The sequence below is a fragment of the Canis aureus genome, chromosome 13, assembly GCF_053574225.1.
Source record: "Canis aureus isolate CA01 chromosome 13, VMU_Caureus_v.1.0, whole genome shotgun sequence".
Lineage (NCBI taxonomy): Eukaryota > Metazoa > Chordata > Mammalia > Carnivora > Canidae > Canis > Canis aureus.
Genome location: NC_135623.1, coordinates 38,503,989 through 38,528,884, shown reverse-complemented (window position 1 = coordinate 38,528,884; position 24,896 = coordinate 38,503,989). Strand labels below are relative to the sequence as shown.

General features: G+C 36.7%; 1 protein-coding gene and 1 long non-coding RNA gene across 4 annotated transcripts in view; one reads left to right on the top strand and one right to left on the bottom strand.

The window, feature by feature from the left end:
- Positions 1-6,853, bottom strand: part of LOC144282299 (uncharacterized) — a 32,878-nt gene extending 26,025 nt beyond the window's left edge. Inside the window, exons 1-2 of the long non-coding RNA XR_013350692.1 lie at positions 6,795-6,853; positions 5,806-5,974 (exon numbers count right to left, since the gene is read on the bottom strand). This is a non-coding gene — a long non-coding RNA (uncharacterized LOC144282299). The remainder of the gene's footprint in view (positions 1-5,805; positions 5,975-6,794) is intronic.
- A 4,624-nt stretch (positions 6,854-11,477) lies between these two features.
- The window catches only part of DCN (decorin), a 53,493-nt gene continuing 40,074 nt past the window's right edge, over positions 11,478-24,896 (top strand). Inside the window, exons 1-2 of one of the 3 annotated variants that reach the window (XM_077845782.1) lie at positions 21,707-21,895; positions 24,032-24,081. The gene's annotated coding sequence lies outside the window, so the exon portion shown is untranslated. Of the gene's footprint in view, positions 11,684-21,706; positions 21,896-24,031; positions 24,082-24,896 lie in introns of those variants that run through there. The other 2 variants (XM_077845783.1, XM_077845781.1) reach the window with 2 other exon arrangements.

Genomic DNA, 24,896 nt, shown 5'->3' with positions numbered 1-24,896 from the left:
AGATTACTCCAAAGCAAAAAAACTCCAAAACAATGTATCATGTCCATTTAACGCTACCTTTTAATCTAGCCCTAAACCAAAACATTTGGTGAAAAAATTCAACAGTAAGACTAACTTGTTCTATTTTAGAAACTAGTAAAAATGGATGTTAATAGTTTAGGTTAGTTATGGCCTTTAGAACATGTTACCCTCCTGAAACAGAGCTGCATTCTGTTGGTTCCATTGAGTAGAAATTAGGCCTTTTCTTTGGGTTCCACCTGGAAAGGGATCAATGCCAAGCAAGAGACATGAAGTGCCATGGCCTTCAGGTGGGATAGCATTAGGAAATTGTACATAATATTATTCACTTCTTGGTCTCTTTGGAGCAATTCACAGTACTGTAGTCTAAGAAGTTCATCTGTGCTATATTTTTTCATTGCTTCTTAAGAACCAGTTTGTGGAATACATCTGGCTGTGCTTTGACCCCAAATTCTGGATCCTCAGGACATATTTTATTTGCTCACTTACCCATCTCTCACCACCTTTGCCTCTCCTTGGTGTCTGGAGGCTAAAATTTAGAAAGGATTGCAAAGGGCTTCTGCTCCCTACCACTACTTGCTACCTCTTCTCTCAGACACACATGGAGTTTGGAACAATGACTTAAGGACGGGAGTTTTCTTCCTCTACCAATGTTTCTCGGAGAAACACATCTGGAACAACTTCTATGAAATGGAAATTCCCTGAAGTGAGTGCATGTGATTAGTGATAAATATTTTCTTATGTATTCATCACAGACTGGGGTGCAAAATTTTTGAGTAATCATCCAGGAAAAACACATACAGTGTCAATAAAGGTGGTATTAATAAATAGATGTTGTTTTCACAAATTCACAGTTATTTCTGAAGAACTGCAATTTGAATATACATGTTCTCCTGACTCTAGGAAAACCTAACTCCAGACCAGGGTATTTTTAGGTCTTTTAACGTGTATTTCATGTTTTAACATCCCATCCTCAATTTACAGATTTTCCTTTATGTAAATGAAATTTGTTCATTTAGGTAAGGTTTGTTTTATCATAAACTAATCAATAAGTCTACTGGCAACAAAGCCTCTATACTTTTTATTGCCCAATATCAGAGAACATCATTCTCCCCCACATCATTCTGAATGCTTTTTACAGATTAACTAATTCAAATAAATGAAGACTGCCCCAAGGATTACTTATCCCAGAATAAAATATTCTTTCATTTTAATAATGAGGCTGTATCCTCAATTTTATCTAGACATATCTGGAAACCCCAGTCTTCCCCACCCCCCGGATGGGGCAGTAAGTTGCCTTTTTTTTTTTTTTAAGATTTTATTTTAAAAAAAGACTTTATTTATTTATTCATGAGAGACACAGAGAGAAAGAGAGAGGCAGAGACACAGGCAGAGAGAGAAGCGGGCTACATGCAGGGAGCCGGAACGTGGGACTTGATCCTGGGTCTTCAAGATCACGCCCTAGGGCTGAAGGCTGCGCTAAACCGCTGAGCCATCTCGGCTGCCCAGTAAGTTGCCTTTATAGACATTAGAAAAATATAGCTTTTAGTCCTGGCACAAGGCTTTGTGAAGGACAAGTTGATGGGCAATCAGAAGGTGTTCATTTTAGGCAGATGCATTAGAAGAAAGGCCACCTTTAAACAAATAATATAGATTAAAGTGGATTTAAGCCGTCACTCATACCCATGGGTATGTCCTCTGAAACAGTACCTACACTGCCCAGAGGCATCCAGGAGCCTTGTACAAAGGAGGCCCTCAGTAATCTCATTGCTTTGACTTCTAAAAGATCTTCTTAGAATTACTCTCCTCTGGGACACCTGTGTGGCTCAGTGGTTGAGCATCTGCCTTTGGCTCAGATCATGATCTGGGGACCTGGGATCGAGTCCCACATCAGGCTTCCCGTGAGGAGCCTTCCTCTCCTCTGCCTATGTCTCTGCCTCTCTCTCTGTGTGTCTCTCATGAATAAATAAATAAAATCTTAAAAAAAAAAAGAATTATCTGTTCTTCAAAGAACAATTGTTATAGGCTAGTCAGCCACTATAGCCCATTGAAAGGATGGATAAATGTCAGGTGATTGTGCAAATGAGAAACAATAAAATCAGCACAGTAATTACTAGAAATAAGTGTTAGGATCCTTGATTAAACTTGATGTACCATAAGAGTTGTGGACTAACACAAATAATTAGTTACTCCTGTGGACCCCTTTATCATTTATAAACATCCTTTCCCTCTAGGGAGTCCTTACTTCACCAGATGATCAAAACAATAGTGAGAAGGACTTCTTTCCTCATTTTTCCAGATTCAGACCCAACATCACTTGTAGCATACCAACAATGTCGAAGATAAGAACATATAATAATGATTGTAATATACGGCATAATCAAAGGAAAGTTCAAATACTGAAAATGGGTAGATAGTGGAGTGTAGGTTCCTATCACGGAGTTTCATTCAGTCTTGAGAGTATTCCCAAAGAAATGTAGGCAAACGCTTAAACCTGGTAAATTTCATAGACAGTTTCAGATTTTTCCATCTGTAGTGTTCTAAAATGGCACCAGACTATTAGAGGTGAGTAGTAGCAACCCTTGTAGAAAAGATATGTGCTCTTTCAGATAGATACAGTCTTTGCCACTAATTGGAGGCATAGGTAAGTGTGCATTTACTACCAGCACATTTCAAACAAAAAGAGGGTCTAGCCAGGCCTTCAAGTCTCTCCCATCTAGAAGTTAGGATTTTCCTTGATCATTTACCTAATGTCCAGATATGTATTGACTGTCTACTATGTGCATTGTTTTGAGACTGGGATAGAGGAATGCACAAGACAGACTAAGTTCCTGCCCTCTTTAAGGTCTCGTCCTACTAGACAGAGATTGTGATGGTGTTTAGTGAGTTCATCTTTTACATTTCATTGTAAAGATCATATGCAACTGTTTTGAAAGATAGTCATTCATTGAATATGGTATGGTGTTTGGGGCTGTATTGATGAATTAGGTGTACTGGGTGCTGTGGCAGCACGTTGCATATCTTCATGACAAGTGAAAGCCCACAGTAACTCTCTGAGGTAGAGGTGACATGATCCTTATCTTAAACATGATTTTACAAACCAAATCTCAGAAAAGGAATCTTGCTCATAGTTTATAAGCCATAAGGCAGTGAAGCCATGATTCATATACAAGTCTAACACAAAAGACCATTTTACTTTTAGTAACTTATATGCTGCTAAAAGCAATTAGCTCAAGTTTCAACATTTTGCCAAGAAACTACTTGCATAAATTGACAATTGGGTTCATTTACTATCTTTTTAGTTGTAGCAGTACATTTTTGCGAAGAGTGGGTAACACGGACTGCCATTTTGCCAATCTCCTCTTTTCCTTTCCATTTTTGAATCTTTTTTAAATCCTGTTTGCTTGCCTTTCTCCGTCCAAGTCCCAGATTCTATGGCCAATATTTTAGGGTTTACTGTTTTTTACATCAGCAACACAATTCTAGGAACTGCCTCTCCTGGTGAAGAGTTTACCTAAACAATTTATGCTTGAACATAGAAACTTTCTCTTTTTAATCATGTAAAACTAATGGACCTATATTTGTGGTAATGAAAAGAGAGGAGGGGAAACAGATATGAGATCAGATGAAATAATCTGAGTGGGTAAGGACCATTACACTCATTGATAATATTAACCATATCACATTGAATATGTAGATGTCAAGAGATTCTTCTTTATTTGCTTGAATGTGAGAATAATGAGGCCTTAAAGAAATTAATTTCCAAAACAGTAAAGTTAATTAAGTGGCTGGCAGAGCTGTTTTATGGCTACTGTGATTTCTTTCGTTCATAGACAAATTATCATAAAACAAATGAAATACTTTCTGCAAGCTAATGGTCTTTTTCTTAAGAATAAAAATAACTTTTGAATTCTAATCTTCTTCAACCACAGTATAGATCAAGGATATTTGCGTTTGTATGTTAAAAAAAATGCTTGAGTAATATTTACTGTTATCTTCAGGGTACAATTTAATTTCAAGTGAAAACATGCAGTAATGCATCCATCCAAATACATAAATTACGTGTCTCTATGATTCATTGCCCCATACTCCATACAAACATTATGGAGAAATGAATTTCTTTTAGGGAACAACTAGATTTGGTCAATAATTACTTATTAAATAAAGCAGTGATAAAAAGACAATCAAGAAATAAGAAATTTGGAAATGTTAACAGTTTCGAGAACATCTGTGTTATGTTCAAAACAGCATTATAAAAATCTTAACCCATTAATTCTTCCATTTTCTCATTGAAAGCTTATAAAGTTTCAAAATAAGAATTGTATATGTACATGAACAAATATATATATATATATTTTTTACATATGTTTTCACATATGAAATTTTTTTTTCAGATTTTGACTTTTGCACTATCTCCAAATAATCTTATACATACAATTTCAGAGATACATTGATGGAATTTAAATGAAACTATGATCACATTTCTTTAAAGACACAACTGATTTTAAATTCTATTTCTATATATCTTAATATTAAAAATGGTGGCCTATAAAATAAAAGAGAAACTGATCTCTATAAAACTTTTAGAGTTTGATAATATGGCTCTTCTTTGGTGGAGGATTACTTTTTCAGAATACACATTTATAAGATCACTTACCCAGCCTTTAAATTGATTAGTATCATAGTTCCAAATTTCTATCCATTTATTCATTCATTCAACAAGACTTTATTTAGCATCTATAGAGTACTCACTGTACTAGGCACAAAAGGTTATAGTGCACTATTTTTATTCTCAGAATATATACTAAAGGCCCTGTGTTATAAGAGGAGAAAGACATATAAGTACACAAGCACAATTGAATGTTATAGTTGATTTGAGAAAAGTCTGTCCTAAGTACATTTTGAATGGCAAAAATGAATTAATAACTACTTCTAAGAATCAGAACAATGGCAAGGATCAAGTTAGACTTGAAAGAAAAGTTAGAGCTAAAATGAATATTAAAACTTAAGAAAATCTTACTAATTCAAAACATAAGCAATGAGCCAGGGAGTATGAAACAATATGATGCATTTGGGGCCCTCAAGGCTGTTCAATATGGCTGGAGTTCAGATAGAGGACACATTAAAAGCTGAGACTGGAGACCTACTGCAAGAACCTGCCTTTAATCTTGTATTTCAGGTAGTGAGATTTGTTTCTGCATTGTCCAGTAAGATAGCCACTAGTCCCATGTGGCTTTTTAAATTTTATTTCATTTAATTAAAATTAAATATATAAAAATTACATTCTATCATCATCATCTTAGCCACATTTCAAATGATCAACAGCTACTATATCTAGAGGCTATTATTTGGGACTGTACAGATATCAATCATTTCTATCACTGCAGTAAGTTCTCTTGGACAGCACAAGATTATTTAGATGAGGAATCCCAAATTTTAATGCCTACAAGATTACTTAGATGAGGAATCCCAAATTTTAATGCCTACAGAGGCATTATAAGACATATAATAAAAAAGTAAGTGAAAATCTAGCCATAAATATATATTTACATTATATAATATATAATTGCCTGTGCCTGTGGGACATCCCAGAAGGAATGTTCAGTAGAAAGAGGAATAGAAAGTTATATCTATGTGCCAGGATTAGACTAATGAATGATATATGGAAATTCTTAAGTAAAAGTAACTAATTTTTAAAAGTATGTAGATATAATTGTGATAAAGGAAAGAACTTAAATATTAAAGATTCTTCTTTTCCTCAAGACATCACAAGGAAGAAAATCTTACCAAGGCAAATATGTGAGTCCTGCCAGTTTTAACAGTCTTCAACCAATTTTGGTTAGGTTCATGTAAAATTTTACTAGTATGTTAGCTGGTAGTGGCTTCTCTGTCATTTCTTCCAGAGTAATTCAACATAAATACACAATCCAGAAATGTGAGACTTCCAGACTTATATCTGAAAACCAAAAGAACATCAAGCCCAAGTTGGCCACTGGTGATGTGGTTTGAAGAGAAGACTCTTCTTGGCATACCTACAACTCCAATAATATAGGTGACCATTCACTTATTCTATCATTCATTCACTTATCCGTTTATTGAGAAAATGTTTTTGAAGTATCTATTATTTACAAGTACTGTTTTGGCCTTGTCAATAAAAAGAAAAATGCACAAAAAATGATTCTAGAAACTAATATAGATATTGACCTAGTTGAGGAAATTATGTCTCATGAAATTCTAAGGGAATATAATGGGAAAGCTTAAATAGCTGGTGGGAAATTGAATAATTTCATTAATTTCTATTTCTTCACCAAATCCCAGTAAGATGTGATAAAAAGTCTTAAAAACATATTAAAAAGAACAGAAAATAAGATGATGGCAATAGAATTTTGGAAGCTAGAGAGAAGGACAGAGCTCACTGACTTAAAAGAAATGAGATATTTCTGGATTCAGCAACAAGGTGTAAAAAGCTGGAAGTAACTCCCATTACAATAAGAAAAATCTGGACAAACTCAGCATCAGTGACCTTTCCTGAACCCATTAGAAAATGGAAGTTTCAGTGCAAAACAGTCTACTGAAGTCTAGGTAAACAGGTGAATTCAGAGTCACAGCTAGAATTTGCTTAAGTGGGGCAGAAGCCACTTTGGCCATGAACCGGTAAAAATATTTAGCTGGTACTTTTGAGCAATCACTGAAGGCCACATGTGGACTACTATGAAAATGAGAAACTCCTTGGTCTTCAGTCTTAGTTGCGACCTTATACTTTCAGGGGTTTTTACCTCTAGAAACTCCACCAGATTCTGAAGCTGAAGATCTTAGGAAGAACTTCTCATGGCTCTAGAATGGGAAAAAGATGAGTAATCATTATATAATATATCCAGAATGTTCCCTATAACAAAGATCTACTATTCCAGGGAAAAGGCTTCACCAGAACCTTATCCCAGATGGGGGAGAGGGGGTTCCTACCACTCCAGATCCTCCAACCTTCCTGTTTTACCAAAGCAAGCTAGAGGTTGGAGGTGAAGGCTATACCAGGAGACAGATGGTTGTGAAGGTCACAGCCCAGATACACAGGCACACTAAAAGACTAAGATTTAATTGTAAGATTATAGAATGCTCATCCTCTCCCATTCCTTTTCATCACAATAAGCCCCATTATAATAACAGTAGATTATAGGGAAAAGAGCTTTGCGGCACACACTCTGTCTGAGGAAGGGTACTTAGGAAAATCTAAAGTCAACTGGGGAGACAAACCAAGTACACTAGAAAAATTTGGAGCTTTAGTCACCTAAAGCCACAGTAATATAAATACAGTTCAATTCCTTTTTTTTTTTTTTTTAATACAGTTCAATTCCTAAACATATTAATGTAAATCCTCATGCCACAGTCCCATTTACTACCTGAGTTCCCCTCACCTGATAAAACAAGCTTAGCTTTGAGTATAGAGAAACAAAGTAAGCCTTCGAACCATACTCAGTTATAACATAGATAGGGGCATAACCACAGGAGATTTTTAAAGTCTTTGATAATATGTTACCAGCTCTAATGGAAGAAATAGACAACATGCAAGAACACTTTGGTAACATAGCACAGAGATGGAAACCCAGAGGAAGAATACGAAAGAAATGCTGGAAATCCCAAATTCATAACAGACACAAAGAATGCCTGTGAGAACTCATCAGTAAACCAGATACTAGATATGCTTAAGGAAAGAATCAGTGAGCTTGAAGAGAGATCAGTAGTAACCTCACAAATTGGAATTCAAAGAGGAAGAGAGAATGGAAAAACAAAAGCAAACAAACTAGGAAAAAAAAAACAAAAAAAAAATGAAAAACCCAGAACATCCCCAAACTGTAGAATAATGTCAAAAGACGTAACATACACATAATTGTAATACCAGAAAAAGAAAGAAACATTTGCAATAATAATGGTTGGAAGTCTTCCAAAATTTAAGAAAGACACCGACCACAGATCCAGGAAGGTCAGAGAACAGTAAGTGGAATACATACCAGAACACAACAAGAGGCATATTTTTTTTTATTTTTTTATTTTCTTAAAATATTTTATTTATTTATTCATAAGAGACATAGAGAGAGAGAGAGAGAGAGAGGCAGAGACACAGGCGAAGGGAGAAACAGGCCCCATGCAGATCCCGGGTCTCCAGGATTAGGCTCCAGGCTGAAGGCAGTGCTAAACCGCTGAGCCACCCAGGCTGCCCCATCTAGGCATATTATATTTAGAACCCCTCTCCCTCCAAAAAAAAAAAAAAAAAAAAAAAAAAGGCACAAAAAAATCTTGAAAGAATCCAGAGAGGAACAGATAAGTGTACCTTACCTATAGAGGAGCAAGGATACAGTGGACTTTTTTCTGTAAGAAATCATGTAAGGAAGAACAAGGTGGGATGAATTTAAAGTATTGAGAGAGAGAGAGAGAGAAAGGACCAGCTAAGGAATTCTGTTTTCAGAAAAATTATCCTTCAAAGTGAAAAAGAAATAAAAACTCCCTTACACAAAAACTAGAAACATTCATCACCAAGATACCTGTATGAAAAAAAAAAAAGTTAAAGGATTTCTTTAAGGAGAAGGTAAGTGATACAGGCCACAAACTTCAAAGCTTCCATCTACCCAAAGAAAGGGAGAGTGCTAGGAGAAAAAAGATAAAGATAAAATAAAAATATTTTACTTTTCTCATTCTTTGTATGAAGATAACTTTTTATAGATAACTTTGTACAGAGTCGTAATAGCAACAATGTTCTGTGTGATTATTACATATTGTTAAGTGAAATGAATGGCAGCAATGTCACAAGGAGAGGAAGGAGGGGCTGAGAATGGTTATATGGTATATTGCACTACAAGGGAACCAGTATGGTATTGATTGAATGTAAATTAGATTATTTAGAAATGTATATTGGAAAATCTAAGGCAACCATTAACTTTTACAAACTAATTCACATGCTAAGACAGGCAGGAGATAAAAGGGAATCATGTAAGATGCTCACTTAAAAGCCAGATAAAGCAGAAAGGGGAAAAAAGAAAAAAGTTCCACAAATAAAGTCACAAAAATGTTAGATATTAACCCAACTCTATGAAGAATGGTTTTCAAGGTCAAAACGCCAGTTAAAATTCAGAGACTGTCGGATGGATAAAAAAGCAAGGCCCAACTTTTTACCACCTCATAGAAACCAACTTTAGGGCAGCCAGGGTGGGTCAGCGGTGCATGGCCTTCAGCCCAGGGCCTGATCCTGGAGACCTGGGATCGAGTCCCATGTCAGACTCCCTGCATGGAGCCTGCTTCTCCCTCTGCCTGTGTCTCTGCCTCTCTCTCTCTCCTCTCTGTGTATTTTCATGAATAAATAAACAAAAAATATTAAAAAAAAGAAACTAACTTTAAAAACAAAATCTCGGATTGGTTAAAAGAGAGTGATATACATTATACTAACAATAATCAAAATAAAACTAAAGACTTTGTATTAATTTCAAACAAAACATACTTCAGAATGAGGATAATTCATCATGAATACACAGGCATTACATAAACATAAAGGAATCAATTTTAATTTCTCTTAAATGCATATGCACCTAACAGCAGTGTGTCAAAAAATATTAGGCAAAAACTGATAAGACCGGAGGAAGATATGAACAAATTCACTATTTTAGTTGATGCCTAGCTTTTTCAGTATCTAATAGATCAAGCAGAAAATTGGAATATATTTAACGAAGACGTCATTATCAATCAACTTGATCTAACTGATATTTATGGAATACTCCAACCAATGATAACAGAGGACATATCCATTACACAGAACATTCACCAGAACTGATCACATTCTGGGACATAAAATACACCTTAGTAAATTTAATAGATAAGAAAATATACAAAGTATGTTCTTAAAGTCAGTGGAATTAAGATACACATCAGAGATAGCTAGGAAATCCCCATGTATTTGAAATTAGACAACATACTTTTAAATAAATTTAGGTTAAAGAAGACAAATGCTTCAGTCAAAGATGAGAAATTTTCGTTTGAAGTAAATGGAAACAAGAAAACAAATTACCAAAATTTGCGGAATACCATACACAGCAATGGGAAGGAGGAATTTATAGCAATAAGTGCACATATCACAAAAGAAGAAAGATCTAAAGCCAACTTTGTCTTAGAAAGCTAGACAAAATTTTTTTAATCTTATAAATAGTCAAAATTTTTAAGAACGACATGATACATCTAATTTTTATATTCTTGTGATTATCCTACTTTAAAGCAATTTGTAAATTGAGAAATTAGAGTACAGTGTGTTATAAACTCAATGTTTATACTCCCCACCCCACCCCCAAAAATCTGTATATTGAGATCTAATCCTCAATGAGGGCATTTGGAAGTAGGGACTTTGAGAGGTAATTAGGTCATGAGAGTCGAGCATTGATGGTTGGGATTCATGCTCTCATATAAGAGGAGCAAGCGAAGGCCCCGCTCACCTTTTGCCCTGTGAGGTTTATAGGAAAAAAGACAATGGTCTGTGAACCAGGAAGTGGGTTCTCACCAAACACTGAATCTGCCAATGCCTTGATCTTGGACTTCCCAGCCTCCAGAATTGTGAGAAAGAAATGTCTGTTGTTTATAAGCCACCCAGTCTGTGATGTTTTGTGGTAGCAGCCTGAATAGATGTTGAAACTGTTGGATTTCTATGGACCTTTTTCTTAAAGATGGGATGATGTGAACAGAAAATGTCAGTGTTTCTCTGGTTGCAGAGGAGGGTTGGGGGAAGGAACAGCCACATCTTTCCTAAACCCTCAAGTGCTAGCATGCCTGAAAACCCCTGGCCTAGGTTGCAATTCATCACGCTTTATAACAAAATCCCATTCATATAGTCCACCTGGCATTCCTATCCTCTCAGTGATATATAAACAGTCATATATAAGTCTGTTAGCCAATTTCATGACTTTTATATGTATATATATATGTAATTTGTTTATGTACTTGTGTCAAATGTCCAATGTTTTAGTTTCAATGACTTAACAAGCAATTATTGAGCAACTGGATAGCCATTATGCCAGATGTCTGGAATGATGAAGTTGAAGAGACGTGGCCTCTTCATTCAACCAACCCATAGTTTAGTGAGATAAACAATTACAAAGATCTTTTCAAAATAATGGAAAATTCCATTATTTTGAACTATATTTATATGAAAACGTAGCTTGTTTTTCCCTACATGATAAGACTGGAAGCCCTTGTGGTGGCTGCTGTGGATCGTTGCCCAGATCTCTTCAGCATTGAGGCATTCATTCCTCCAGCTGCCAGAAATTTTGAGAACTGTCAGTTCACAGCATGGTCCCATTGGTGCAGGAAGTTCCCCTTGCAGGAGGCTAAGCCTCTTCCTGGGGGCGACTCATGCACTATATCTGGCTGATGTTGGGGTATGGGAAGTTTGGCTGCCTTGCTGAATTCAAGTTAAGTCTCAAATCTTCTGAGCTCCAGAAGCTCCCACCTGCTCAGCTGAGGCTGTGGCTATGACTGCAGCACAGCTCTGCTTCTCCTTTCTCATCCTGCTTCTCTCTCTCCCTCACAAGGGTTGTTTTTGAGTTTTCTCCAATCAACCTCCTGCGAGGAAGCTTTGTCTCAAGATCTGCTTTCTGGTGAAGCTGACCCGAGACATCTCTGACTATATGCCCACGTAAGAGTTCCAAGTGTCAAGGAAAAGCCTGAGAGGCCAGACTGGAAATAGAGTAAGGCATTAAATAAGGGAGTCTGTTAGGGAAGATCTAATGTGGGGTTTATAGGACATTAGAAGACTCATGAGACTTGGACTAGACACTTGCTTCAGGTAACTTTCTCCAGTAAGAGCAGTGCAGCTTGATCTACCTGGGACCCGTTAGAGTAGTTTTAACACACAGGAAATAAAATTAGTGTAGCCTTCACACTGTTGTTATTGAGGGTCTGTATGATATTTCGAAAGACGTCTGAATGATCTCCCAAATGGGAAGAACTAGGGATACGTTTCTAACCTGATCCCAACAAAATAAACTGGCCTTAGGTGGGAAGCCCCCAAATATGTATATGAGTGACATCTATCATGGATTAATCGTTGCTAGCATTAAATTAAATGTAAAGTATTGGAATTTGGTTTTAAAGTATCGGATTAGGGATAATTGAATATTTTCCAAGAAGTAAAACCTCTACCCTTGATAATAGGTGATGCAAATTTAGGTGATACATTGATGAATAGTCTTATTAGAATAATTATGTAGTTATTTGAGCATGCAACAGAAAATTTAACTACAACAGGATGATGTGGTTTTGCAGACTTTCTTATTATAGAACAATAACAAGTAAATAATGAATTATCACTACTAAAATACATAATCATTGAGTAAAACAGAGATGATAAAAAATTATGATGTGGGTGAACTGACTGAATTTTGAGGGTCACTGACATATAGGGGAAATGACAGTTGTCATTGGAAAGATGTGGTGTGAAAAAAAGCCTTGGGATATGGAAATGGATATGGAGAGGGACATAAGAACATTGAGACAGATGAGTTTTTGCAGTTCTATGTGTGGGAGCCTAAGGGTCATTTGTGGGATCTTGGAGAACAAATAGGGATGGTGATGTCTCAACCCTGCAGTATGGCAGGGAAGCGGGCAGAGCTGAGCTCTTCAAAATACCCAGCTTAGGTGGAACATTGACTTGATCCTCTGCCAACCTAAGGGGACTCTGTCGGGGAAGACTCGTTCTTCTGGCTGTTTAATGGCAGGTAAAATGGAAGAATGAATGTGTGTGCCTTAGGGTTTGTGGAACCTTAGATCCTAAAGGCTAATATTCAATTACCATTTACCTTGTCCCACCACATACTCTGCCTGTTTTATGCATAAGAGATGGAGCAGTGAACAAAAGGGACACATAGCCCTGCTCTGATGGAGCGCTTTCATTCCAGTACCCACAATCCCGGATGTCTTAACAAAAATTCAGTTTGGAGTGAACTGAATTATGACTCTTAAATTATGAATGAAAGAAACTTCCCTTCTCCCAAGGTAGCTTTTGTCCAGTACTGAATTTTTCTCCCCCCAAATCTCTACACTCAAGGCTTGAATTATTTCTATGGTTTGGAATTAAACATTTAAGTGGTTTGTTTTTAATTTCAGCATACTCCATATTTTAAAAGAAATTTTAAAAGCACTTTACAGAAATAGAGGCTACTCTTTCAGGAAGATACTGTTTTTAGTACTTTCAGAAAAATAGTTAGTGTAGAAAATATTTCTAGTAAGACCAAAGTTTATTGGACTATGCCAAGTTACTTTCACTGTATTTTATAATCATAAAACATAGCCTTATGTTCTCGTTTCACAGAACTGCTGTGACAAAACACAGATACTTGACTGAAGCTCAGTTATCAGTACTGAGCAGAGAACTGAAAATAAATGCCTACTGATAAGAAGTCAGTGCCATCATTCCAAATGCATTAGCTGGTCTTCAGATTATAATTTCAATGTTTGTAAATAAATACTTGGTGATATTAAAGCTTTCTTGGTGAATGACTTTCTACAAAAATATTCTGTATTTTTTAACTGTTATTTTTGTTTGGTAATGATTTTAATTAAAAATATTAGGTGTCTTTAAATTTCATATGTGATGTAAACATACCAAACTCCCAGGCCCATTGACCAGGATGTATTGATGGAGGCCAGGGTTGTTCTCCAAGAAGAAACACTTCCCTCAGTGTAATGTGGTTCTGGCTTCTTCATTGCCTGTGATAATTCCCTCCTATTTCATTATCTTCCATTTAAATATATGTATTTATAACTAACGACAACCAAAAAAACCCCAAAATCTTTTTTTTTTCTAAATCAAAAATTTGTTGTATGATTCTGCCTATATGACGTATCTAGAATAGACAGATTTATGGAGATGATAGAATAGGGTTTACTGAGGACAAAGGGGAGAAAGAAATGGGGAGTTATTGTTTAGTAGGTACAGAGTTTCTGTTTGGGATGATGAAAATGTTCTGGAAATGGACATTATAACTTAATTCTCCTAAATTGAACATTTAAAAATAAAAAGTAGGGCAGCCCCGGTGGCACAGCGGTTTAGCACCTGCCTTCAGCCCTGAGGTGTGATCCTGGAGACCCAGGATTGAGTCCCATGTCGGGCTCTCTGCATGGAGCCTGCTTCTCCCTCTGCCTGTGTCTCTGCCCCTCTCTCTCTTTCTGTGTGTCTCTCATGAATAAATAAAATCTTTAAAAAATTAAAAAAATAAAAATAAAAAGTGATAACATTTACATTATGTGTACTTTTACCACACACACATGTACACACACACACACGTGGCCTTTGAAACCACCAAATTTGCAATGGCACCATTATATATTTCTTAATATAACATTGGTGTCACCATGTTTTAATTACCAGCTGGCAAACATCAAGATTTGCAACTACATGAAAGCAGAAAAAAAAACAGGTCTCAATATTTCCTGAAATCTCTCAGCAGATTTTGCTATGTGGTATTACTCTCCTCAGGCACATAACGTTCTTATCATTCAGAAGGTTAACAAATCACTGATTTAAAAAGCTGCTTTGATAGCACACACTTCTATGGCTCTTGGCCTATGGGAAGAATTAAATACTCTGTTTCTAGTTGGATTTTGTATCGTTTCAGACCATGAGTAATGCTAGGGAAGTTACTGAAACTGGCCTCCAGGAATGAAGATGTTTCATGAGAAGCCAACCTTTTGATGAAGAAAGCTCCAAAGAGATTTAAACCTGAAAGACCAAATGTGATCCTGCTTCGATTTTCTTTTTTATCCCCATAGATTCATAATTATAAAGCAGGCTCACATAGTGGTGATTTAATGGTTTTATAAATGATATGCTTAGACATCATTCTACAAAAATGGGCACGTAAATCATTTCTGCACAGTAGTATTTCCTCAAGTATTTGAAGTGGATTTATTCAAAATAAAGGACTATTTCCAAATATAAAAACTCTCACATGATTCAAATGAGAAAGCATGTTTCACTCGGTCGTCATGTTAAACTATATCTACATCAAAAAATTCATCTCATGAATTATTAAAGAATTTACCTCAGCAAGGCAAATCACAAGGAACAAAATATTGCTATTGAAGGGACAACTTGGATCAGATCAAGTAGTTGTCAAAGGGCTATAACTATCTCAGGAAAAGTTCCTAAACCAAGTCAGCATTCTACCGTGCAGACATTAGAACAAAACTTTTCCTTCGTTTGCCTGCTGAAATTCAAGAGGCCTGTATTCTGTGGTGGGATATTCATTTTTCCTAGGATACAGGGTAAATGAAAAGGAGAATATTTACAGACCAAATAGGTGCCATGCAGTAAATACACACTGCCCAGACATGACCTGCATTTGAGTGCTCCAAACTAAACATAACTTTTGGGCTAGAGTATGAAGGAAAAAACAACATGAGGAAGAAAACAATCTCTTAAAATCCTCAGGCCATTCTGACATTTTCATTCCTTGACATAAACTTATGTAGCTTATCTTCTATGGCTCTATCCTACACCCCTACAGACTCATTGTTTCCTCCTGTGCCATGGTCAACAGGGAAGCTGCCTAAGGTCACACAGATAACCAGTGGCAGAGTCAAGAGTCCAACCTGAGCGTTATGGTCCCAGGGTCTGTGTGCTCAAAAATTATACTATGCTACCTCCCTGAAAAACTAAGGAAATGATCTTTGTTGAAGGAATGATCTTTGAGACCATGAATACAGGGTCTCCTCTGCTTCTTCTAAGTTAAGCATTGCACATGATTCTATTCTATCTCCTCCTGTGCTTGAGCTTAACCTTCGTCTTCACATTGGATGTTCTCCTTTGTTTGAAAAGGAGGTACAGCATTGCCAAAGGAGTTGACTTCAATGGTTTATGGTAGCAGGACATGCTTCCCGCAGCACTAGGCAGTTAGTCAGTAAAGAGGCAGGTGCAGGGCCAGGAGGTGGTCTTCCAGGAAATGTCTGGCTCTCTCTCTCTTTTGGAGTTTCCTCTCACTTCCAATATGCACGTGTCCTGAGCTGGTCTCATCCGTAAGATGACAACAATTCTGCTATCACTCAGTGTGAGAAGACGTCGTTCAACATAAGGTTTTGCCCCATGTGAAAATTCAGAAGGAAAGATTCTACATGAATCCTTCTTTCTTTCTTTTTTAAAATCTCATAATTCAGATGGCATGATTTCTCCCTGGTTACTTGCACTAGAGTCACCATCGAGGCTACAAATCATTGTAGCACCCTAAAAGCTGAATTTACATAAAATGGTTAATTTCTTATGATTTTTACATACATAAGAGCATTTGCTAGCTTACTCCTTTTTGTTTGCTGCTCTTTTCCGTTTAAAAAAAATGTTCTCCCTTGAGACAGAGATGCAAGCAAAGAAGTTGACTCTCCCTGCCTTTGCTTCCATAACAAAGAAGCTGGTCAGGGTTGCAGGAACAACAAGCGAAGTGCCTGGCTCCTTCAAGCCTCAGTTCTCTGCTTTTAAAACTGATTATGAGGGGGGCACCTGACTGGCTCTCAGAACACGTGATTCTTGATCCGGTTGTGAGTTCCAGCTCCATCTCAGGTGAACAGATCACTTGGAAATAAAGTTTTAAAAAAGAATTGATTATACGAATTGATTATGATAGTGCCTAAATAAATGACAGGGTTATCATGAGTCTTAATGGAGATAATGCATTTAAGGAACACAGCAGAGTGCGTGGCACAGAATGGGTGCTCTAAACATTTATCTTTAATATATAACATCCCCTTCCTGAGTGGTGGGCCTATTTTTACCATGTTCACGTTCTTGTTACTAAGATATTAATACATCAAGACTAAAGCAATATTATCTTCTTTATTAGTGTCCTTGATTCTAGTTTCACCACCCTGCATAAACTTGCTAGATTTTTTTTGCCAAAATAAAATTTTATCATGCTATTACCTCATTCAAATACCTTTGATAACATCCAACTACCAGCACATTAATTGGCAGATATTAATCACCAAATGTATTTGGTGAACAAATAAATACATTCACGTGTGCCCTATGGGAGACTTTTCAGTCAAGTCCTACCCTAATTTCTTACCTTTTCTCCTGCTAGTTTTCAACATTAACAGGGAACATTCATTTACTGTGTGACTTCAACATGTCAGACACCATGGCAGTAGTTGGATATTCAAGACTAAGAAAAGGGCTCATGGTTTTTTGAAAGAAAACATCCACCTAAGCCGCATTGATTTATTTATTGTCTTATGCCTTCCCATTGCCAAGATTTTGATAGCTCTGTTCCGCCGGACTAAAAAGCTGCCTCTCTTCTTTCACATTCTTTTTATCCCTCAGGATTTAGCAGCTCAAATTGTACCTTGTTCTCCATAAACACTTACCTAACTATCCATGTGTAAAATGATCTCTCTTTCATCCCTCCTCTGCCTTTCTAAGACAATTATTTTTAATTATATCATACTTTACTTTGGCTAGAAATTATAATTATATAATGCACTATAAGTTTCCTGGAATGAAAACTCTAGAATGTTATTATATATGTATACACACACACACACACACACACACACACACACACATATATGTATTTGATATAATATATATGTCTATATGGTTTATGCCCTATCTCCTTACTGGTGTGAGTTCTTTAAGGTCATGCCTGTCACACTGTACATTGTATTTCTTGGTATCTTCCATAGTGCCTGGTATTAATATTTTCTCACATAGTGGCTCCTTGATCAGTATTTGCTGGTTGATTGACTGATAAGTTACTGGAAATTTCCTTGTCTTTAACAGAGAGGTATGTTCTTTGCTCATACTACTAGATATTTCATAAATGTTGCCTTGTCCCAGTACAAACTGATCAATTTATGAAAAGAATAAAAATCCCTTGACTGCCACTGATAAAAGAGATGCTCCTGAGCATTCAGAAAAGAGGCAGAGAATTAAAGAATTGAGTACCTCTCTGTGGTGAAACAGAGGTACCTTTTCCCTATCTTCACTCATAATTTACCCTGCCCTGGTCCCGATTCTCAGAGTGGAGATTCTTCACCTGGAATCTCTAGATAAAGTCTATGAATGCATTTGAGCAGGTCTTGGAACCCAGTAACATGTTATGCTTGAGGAAAGGCAGGCATTTATTTAGTGAGTACAAAGTAAAGATTTAAACTCAAACTTATCTAACTGCAAAGTCGTGGTTTTTCCAACTATATCACGGCTTAGGTAATTTCTTGCATCTTGGGCTAGGACAAGGATACAGTCCAGTAATCGGACTGGAACATCCAAGGAAAGTCTTGGAACACCACCACCACAGGAGTATAGCAGCAGAAGCAACAAACAACATTTGTGCATTATTTGAGGTGTGTCAGGCACAATTTAAGTGCTGTCTATGTTAACCTATTTTAAACCTCTCCACAAATCTATAAAGTAGGTAGTACTGGGCTTATCCACATTTTATAGATTAAAAACCCAAGAGACAGAGAGGTTAGGTCATTTACACAAGGCTCAATGGTGATGGGTCAGGGGAGTGGAGGCTTGTGGGAAAGAACCATGGGCGAGGTAATAGTTTCCTACTACCGGGGTGTGTTTCAAGCCACCCTGCATTCCAGGCTGCTCTGAATTCCACATGAACCTTCATTTTTGTCTGAAAGAGAAAAATCTGTCTAGGGTGGCAAAATAAAGAGCCAGGCAACCCACTCTAGCCCCTGACCTGACTTGGAAGAGTCAGTCTAAGAATAAACCAGTCACATCAGGTTTGTGAAGATAATCACTTGCTTCTAGACCTCTTAGAAAATAAAAGGCTGTCCAAAGGAAACCTTTCAAACTCTGGCATTCTTCACATCTTTAATATACAGGTACAATTTAGATCACTTGTATTTGATGTTGGGGAGAAAGAGTGACTAGCCTTGAAATGAACTTTGACAACATGTAGAATATAGTTACCCTGTTAACTGGTGGGTTGTCAGTAGAAATCATGGTTTAAGTGGTTTTAACAGCAGATGTGGTATGTGCTCTGAATCTGAATATTTCAAATATCTATAAGGCAGCCAAAGTTTCAGCGAAACCTACCCCCAAACATTCCAAGGCAGGATAAATTTCAGCAGTCTCTGTACAAGAATTGCTTCTAGCTTCAAAAGTGTTCCATCTCCCCATAGATTGCAAGGGACCAGGATTGTAATGATAACCCCATGGCATCTTTGTGATTTATCTGCGTATAACTTCGGTTGTGTCTTAGTGTCTTCTTCCTAAAAGTGAGTGGGACAATGTAAGCAACTCAGCATCTGATTAAAGGGATAGATTTTAAATAAGATTCGGTTTGGTAAAATCCTTGGGGTTTTGGAAGTGAAGTTCTCACTAAAATTAAACAAAAAAAAAGGAAATATCTGTTCTTGCACAAATGTGACATGTAAAAAGAATTATAACTTGATCACGGGTTTTAAACTAATCTGCAAAGACATGTTACCCAAGAATTTTCCTAATTCATTTTCTTTATCTTAAGAGTTTTATCTTTCTTAAAATCTAGTACAATAGCGGAAGACTGCATTAGGCACAAGAGGTTCTGAGTATTAGTTTCTGTTGTGCTCCTTACCAGCCCTGTGAACTTGGGCAGATCATTGGACTCTGTTTCCTCATCTGTATAATGGAAATAGTAAAAACGATTTCCCTCGCTCATCTCAAAGGATTGCTGTGACATACACCAGAAAACAAAAAAAGCTAACATTTATGGAGAGCTTAATTTATTGGGCCATGCTCTGAGTCATGTGCTTTATATATACTGCTTCATTTCATCATCTCTCCAATATTTTGAGGCAGGCAGTAATTTTTACCTATCATACCGATATGGGAACTGAGACTCAGAGAGGTTAAATATGTTGTCACAGTTCACACACTTACTATCAGAGGAAAAGACCCAGACGTGAATGGCAACGAAAATGGCTCTGCTTTATAAAAGTAAGATGACTTAGATAACATGTCTTCTTTTCCTCTTCCTTTCCTACTTCTTCCATTTTATCCTTAATACTTTTATCGCCCCCCCCCCCATCCCTTTCTCTCTCTTTGGTAACAATTACTGCCATTATTCATCATATACACTATGGTAGGGTTGGACTTTGATAAGGAGCAAACCAGGGCTGGCCAAGACGGTAATTGTCGTGGAATCCATAGCCAATGACCTGATTGCCTTTATGCGGTCATTCATTAAGTGTGTCCTTGAGAATTTACTAAATACCATGACTGCTGGGAGCAGGGACTCTACAAATGAAAATGGTGTGCTTCATCCCTTGGGGTGAGACATGTACATAGACATCTATACCATGAAGGAGGAGCGATCGCATGTCATAGGAAAGAAATGGATGCAAGAGGAGTTCAAGGGGGAAACATAATTAATTCCACATAAAGGAATCATGGATCCTGCACCAACGTCCAGGGAAAATAATACCTGGCTTTTTTCTAAACCATCCGAAAAAGTGGGCATGTGGTTATTCAATGTCAAAGAGAGGAGGCGTGGGGGTAGGATGTGATAAAATTAGGGAGGCAGGTCTTGGGAAATAGGGAAAAATGTCATGTGACAGCACCCCTCCCCTCCTTTAGATACCCACTCAAGAATTTAATTCCTTCAGGTTTCATCAAGGCAAAAGTATTTACTGTAGAATTGTGCATTTGGATGGGGGGAGGAAGGAGAGGGAAGGTGGAGGATGGGAGGGCTAGCTCTCATGTTTCACAGATGTTGATTTCAAGTTTCCACCTGGTAACAGCCTGGGGGCCAGGGCATAAAGATACAAGTCAAAACATAGAGACACACAGGGAGAGAATTAAACAGCATCCAGCAAGGGAATTACAAAATCTCAAAAAAACCTTCCAGTGGCTAAATAAATACCTTTTCTTGTATTTACACTTTCTCTTCTATATTTACTGAAATTTGAAAAGAGCCACAGACTCTGTTGCCTTTTCAAAGTTCTGGACTATATACAAGTGTTGTCCGGGAAAAATCAAAATTTTCACACCCAGGCTAAATGAAAATGTGACCAATTTCTAGTATCTGTGTGTTTGATTTAGAAAAATAAAGAGAAACTCAGTGGCTGGTAAACAACAAGAAAGATGATGAATAATATGAAATGATAATAATAGCAATAAGTGACTTTCTTTTCATATAAATCCATCACTTTCTTCCAGGACACTTTAGAAATCTGTTCAAAATACATAGAAAAACTCCACAGCAGAGTCCTTGGATTTGCACAAACAGCCCAAGGCAAGTAAGCATCTGAAAGAGTATTTTCACAGAAATCTACCCATGTGTTTTCCTGCAGACCACATTTAAAATATCTACAAAATTAATTTAGTTCCATTTGCCAGATTTACATACACATCATGAAAGCAAGAAAAACGGTCATTTCGGAAGTATAAACGTTCCTTATAAACAAGACTCGAAAGGGTGGATAGTGGAGTCAGGCTGGGGGTGGGGAAGCAAACCCTTTAGTTACTGTGTTTTAGGGAAATGAATCAACACAATAAAACAAATTTCAGATCAAGTTGCCCCTCTATACCACATAAGCAGTTTAGAGTCTTAAGCAGATGCAAAAAGAATAAAGCAAATGGGGAGAAAAAAGGCCGATAAACTTTCTGGCTGCCATACAAGAGACATATCATTACCATATGATCTAATGTGGGTGTCAGCCGGATTGTGTTCATTGAGGGAAACCTTATTTTTTAACTGTGCTATGGAGTAGAAGCAGGAGGTTCTCAACCTAGTGACAGTCACAGAGCAGCACCTACCCCCTCCTCCTTTCCACACCTGCAAACTCTTTTGCTTGGGCTGAATATTTAGTGTAATTACATCTCAGCTTTGAGGGCTCCTGTGGCAAATCCCCGGATTAAAAGGTATGGTTTTCAATAATTGTCCTGAACTCTGCTACAGACTAATAAAACTTCGATCAAGTTGAGAGCAAAAGGAATTATTTGGTGAGAAGCAGAAAAGAAAAAAAAAAAAAAGAAAATCGTGCTAAACTTTTGATAATCTTTATGCAGCATTTTAAACAAGTATTGCTTGAAGACAGAAGTTTAATTTTTGGTAAAATGGTTGAATGCATTGTTTTAGTTCTTTCTGTTCTTGCAAAGATGTTTATTAAAAAAATACTCTAACCTAACACCATGAGTATCTATATTGATATATTTTGTATTTGTATTAATGAAATGTTTTACCTCTTTAGAAAGTATTTGTAGAGAAGTTTTCTGGATCAGCAGAGTATTTGTAGTTGGGTTATATATATAAGGATTTAGTTCCCTCTTGAATTCTTGCATATTTTCAGAACTTTTAAAACCTCAGAGATGTGAACTCTGGTGATTAGCTGCAGAAGTCAAATAAATGTATATTTCTACAACCTAGAAAAGAATAGAAATTATCACGAGAGGTGAAAATAAACATTGAAAATACTTATGCTACTTATTAAAGATAATCTCACAGTTAGCTACATAATTCCTGACAGAGAAGGAAAAAGCCCAGACAGTATTTTCAATGCAAATGAAATTTTATTGTAAGGTACATCACTAGAAAAGGAGGGTGGAGGGTGTAGGTTCTTTTTCTTGCTAATTTTAAAACAAGGTAACACAATGACCACTGGTTATGTGGGCTCCCAGTGACATAAATTCCTGTGGGTTTTTCTTTTCCTCTTGCTATTTTGACTGGAAAAAAGAACCAAATGCCTTATAGCAGTCCTTATATATGGATAAATGTCATCTGCAATGTCTATTTTAAATTAATTATCTTAAAACCTCAATTATTATTGAAGTTTTTCATTCACCTAGTGCTGGGGGATTTTATTTTGCTCTGCAGTTACAGTTTCATTTATCTCCTGAGGGTTAAATTTTGATATTGAAAATCATACCAAAGGCATAAATGACATCCTACAAATAATCTGAATGATAGAGTTAATTTAATGGGCTGAAGTAGTTTAGGGAGCCAGAAATTACTATTTTTTATGAAACTCTTATAAACGGTGGCAACTAACTTTAGTGGAGTAGTGACATTATACTTAGCAATTAGCATCTAGGAAAGAGTCATACTATTTTTTTAAGAAGGCTTAAAATAATTTCAATGAAATTCAGAAAGTATATTACCTCAGTAATAATCCTCTTGGTTTCTGCAAGGGCAACTGCTACTTTTTTGTTTATTTTTCTTATATACTAAGGAAGAAAGGAAATGATTAAGAAATTTTTAATATCAATAGCCCCCATTAATTGTTTTAAGATGCTGGGTCTACAAGTATGATGACACTAATTTAAAAGAAATCATTTCATGGCTGAATTTGTATGAAGTTTCTGGACATGTTATTCTCCAGGACATTCAGGGTTAAAAGGCACACACACACACACACACACACACGCACACACAAATCAAAGTGATATAAAATAAGTAATGGAAGCTTGAAACTTCTTGCTTGTGTTCAGCTTTAACCAAGAAAAAATTGTGCAGAGAATTTGCACCATTTTAACAAGAGTAAACACATACAAATGATAATATTCCTCTGAGCTAGAAAAAAATTTCCTTTTTTTGGGTTAGTGAAACAAGCAGGCATTTTCTGTCCTGGAGAAAAGATCAAAAAGCAACATCTGCATTAATTCTCATTGCTATTTATTAAATCTGCAATTACTTTGCTTCATTTTTCGTCTAAAATTGTAAGATATTAAATATGCAAGGCTAGCAAACTGTGGTAAACCGTAAACATTGCATTTTAATGTGAAACAGACAGAAAACCACTCCCTTAGATCCAGTCCAAGGGAACAGGGCCAAAACAATAGGGTCTCCGTTAAAAGGCAATGCAGTAACTGAATGGGAACACGCTCCCAGGGAAAACCTGATACTGAATTTAAAGGGGCAGTGTAAATAATAATCTTTGCAGGGTTTTTTAAATGAGAAGCCACATGCTGTATATACGCTGCCTTACACACACCTCAGCAACAAATATAAACTAAGAACAAAAGGGTACAAAATCCAAAAACTTTTTTTTTTCCCTCTAGAGTGCATCTAGCCAAGAATTCCCAGAAGATACATAGATAGATGCATTAAGGTTAGGACAAAGTTGTTTGTTTTTTTTTGTGTGTGTCTTTGTTTGCTTTTTGGTTTTGTTGTATCGTTGCATGTGTTACAATTGGCAGATGACTAAAAATTATTCTTGATGTCTAGTTATAAATGTGCAACTTTTTTAAAATAAATTTATTTTTTATTGGTGTTCAATTTGCCAACATATAGAACAACACCCAGTGCTCATCCCGTCAAGTGCCCACCTCAGTGCCCATCACCCAGTCACCCCCACCCCCCCGCCCTCCTCCCCTTCCACCACCCCTAGTTCGTTTCCCAGAGTTAGGAGTCTCTCATGTTCTGTCTCCCTTTCTGATATTTCCCACTCATTTTTTCTCCTTTCCCCTTTATGCCCTGTCACTATTTTTTACATTCCCCAAATGAATGAGACCATATAATGTTTGTCCTTCTCCGATTGACTATAGAAATGACCCCTGAAAGTATAGTCTTTAAATGTGCAGCTTTAATATGATTCTTGTCAGTGTAGGATTCAAAGTAGATGTGGGGAAACGAAAGATAGTATCTGCTCTGTGTTTTGGGAATCTTGAGAGCAGTTTCAGGAGGGTTTTAAAACATATCAAGTCAAAAACAGACTGCTTGTTCTCTACATGATCAACTCCTTTTTGTTATTCTGATCTATTTAGTTCCCTTCAGCCAAACGAACACCAGCTCAACAACCAATGTATGTATCTAATGTGCTTATTGAATGGATGGATAGACATTGTAAGGATTTGTCAAAACTATACTTCTGTTTGTTAACAAAATTGCCCTCTTGATAAAACAAGATAATGTGTAAGTCCTATC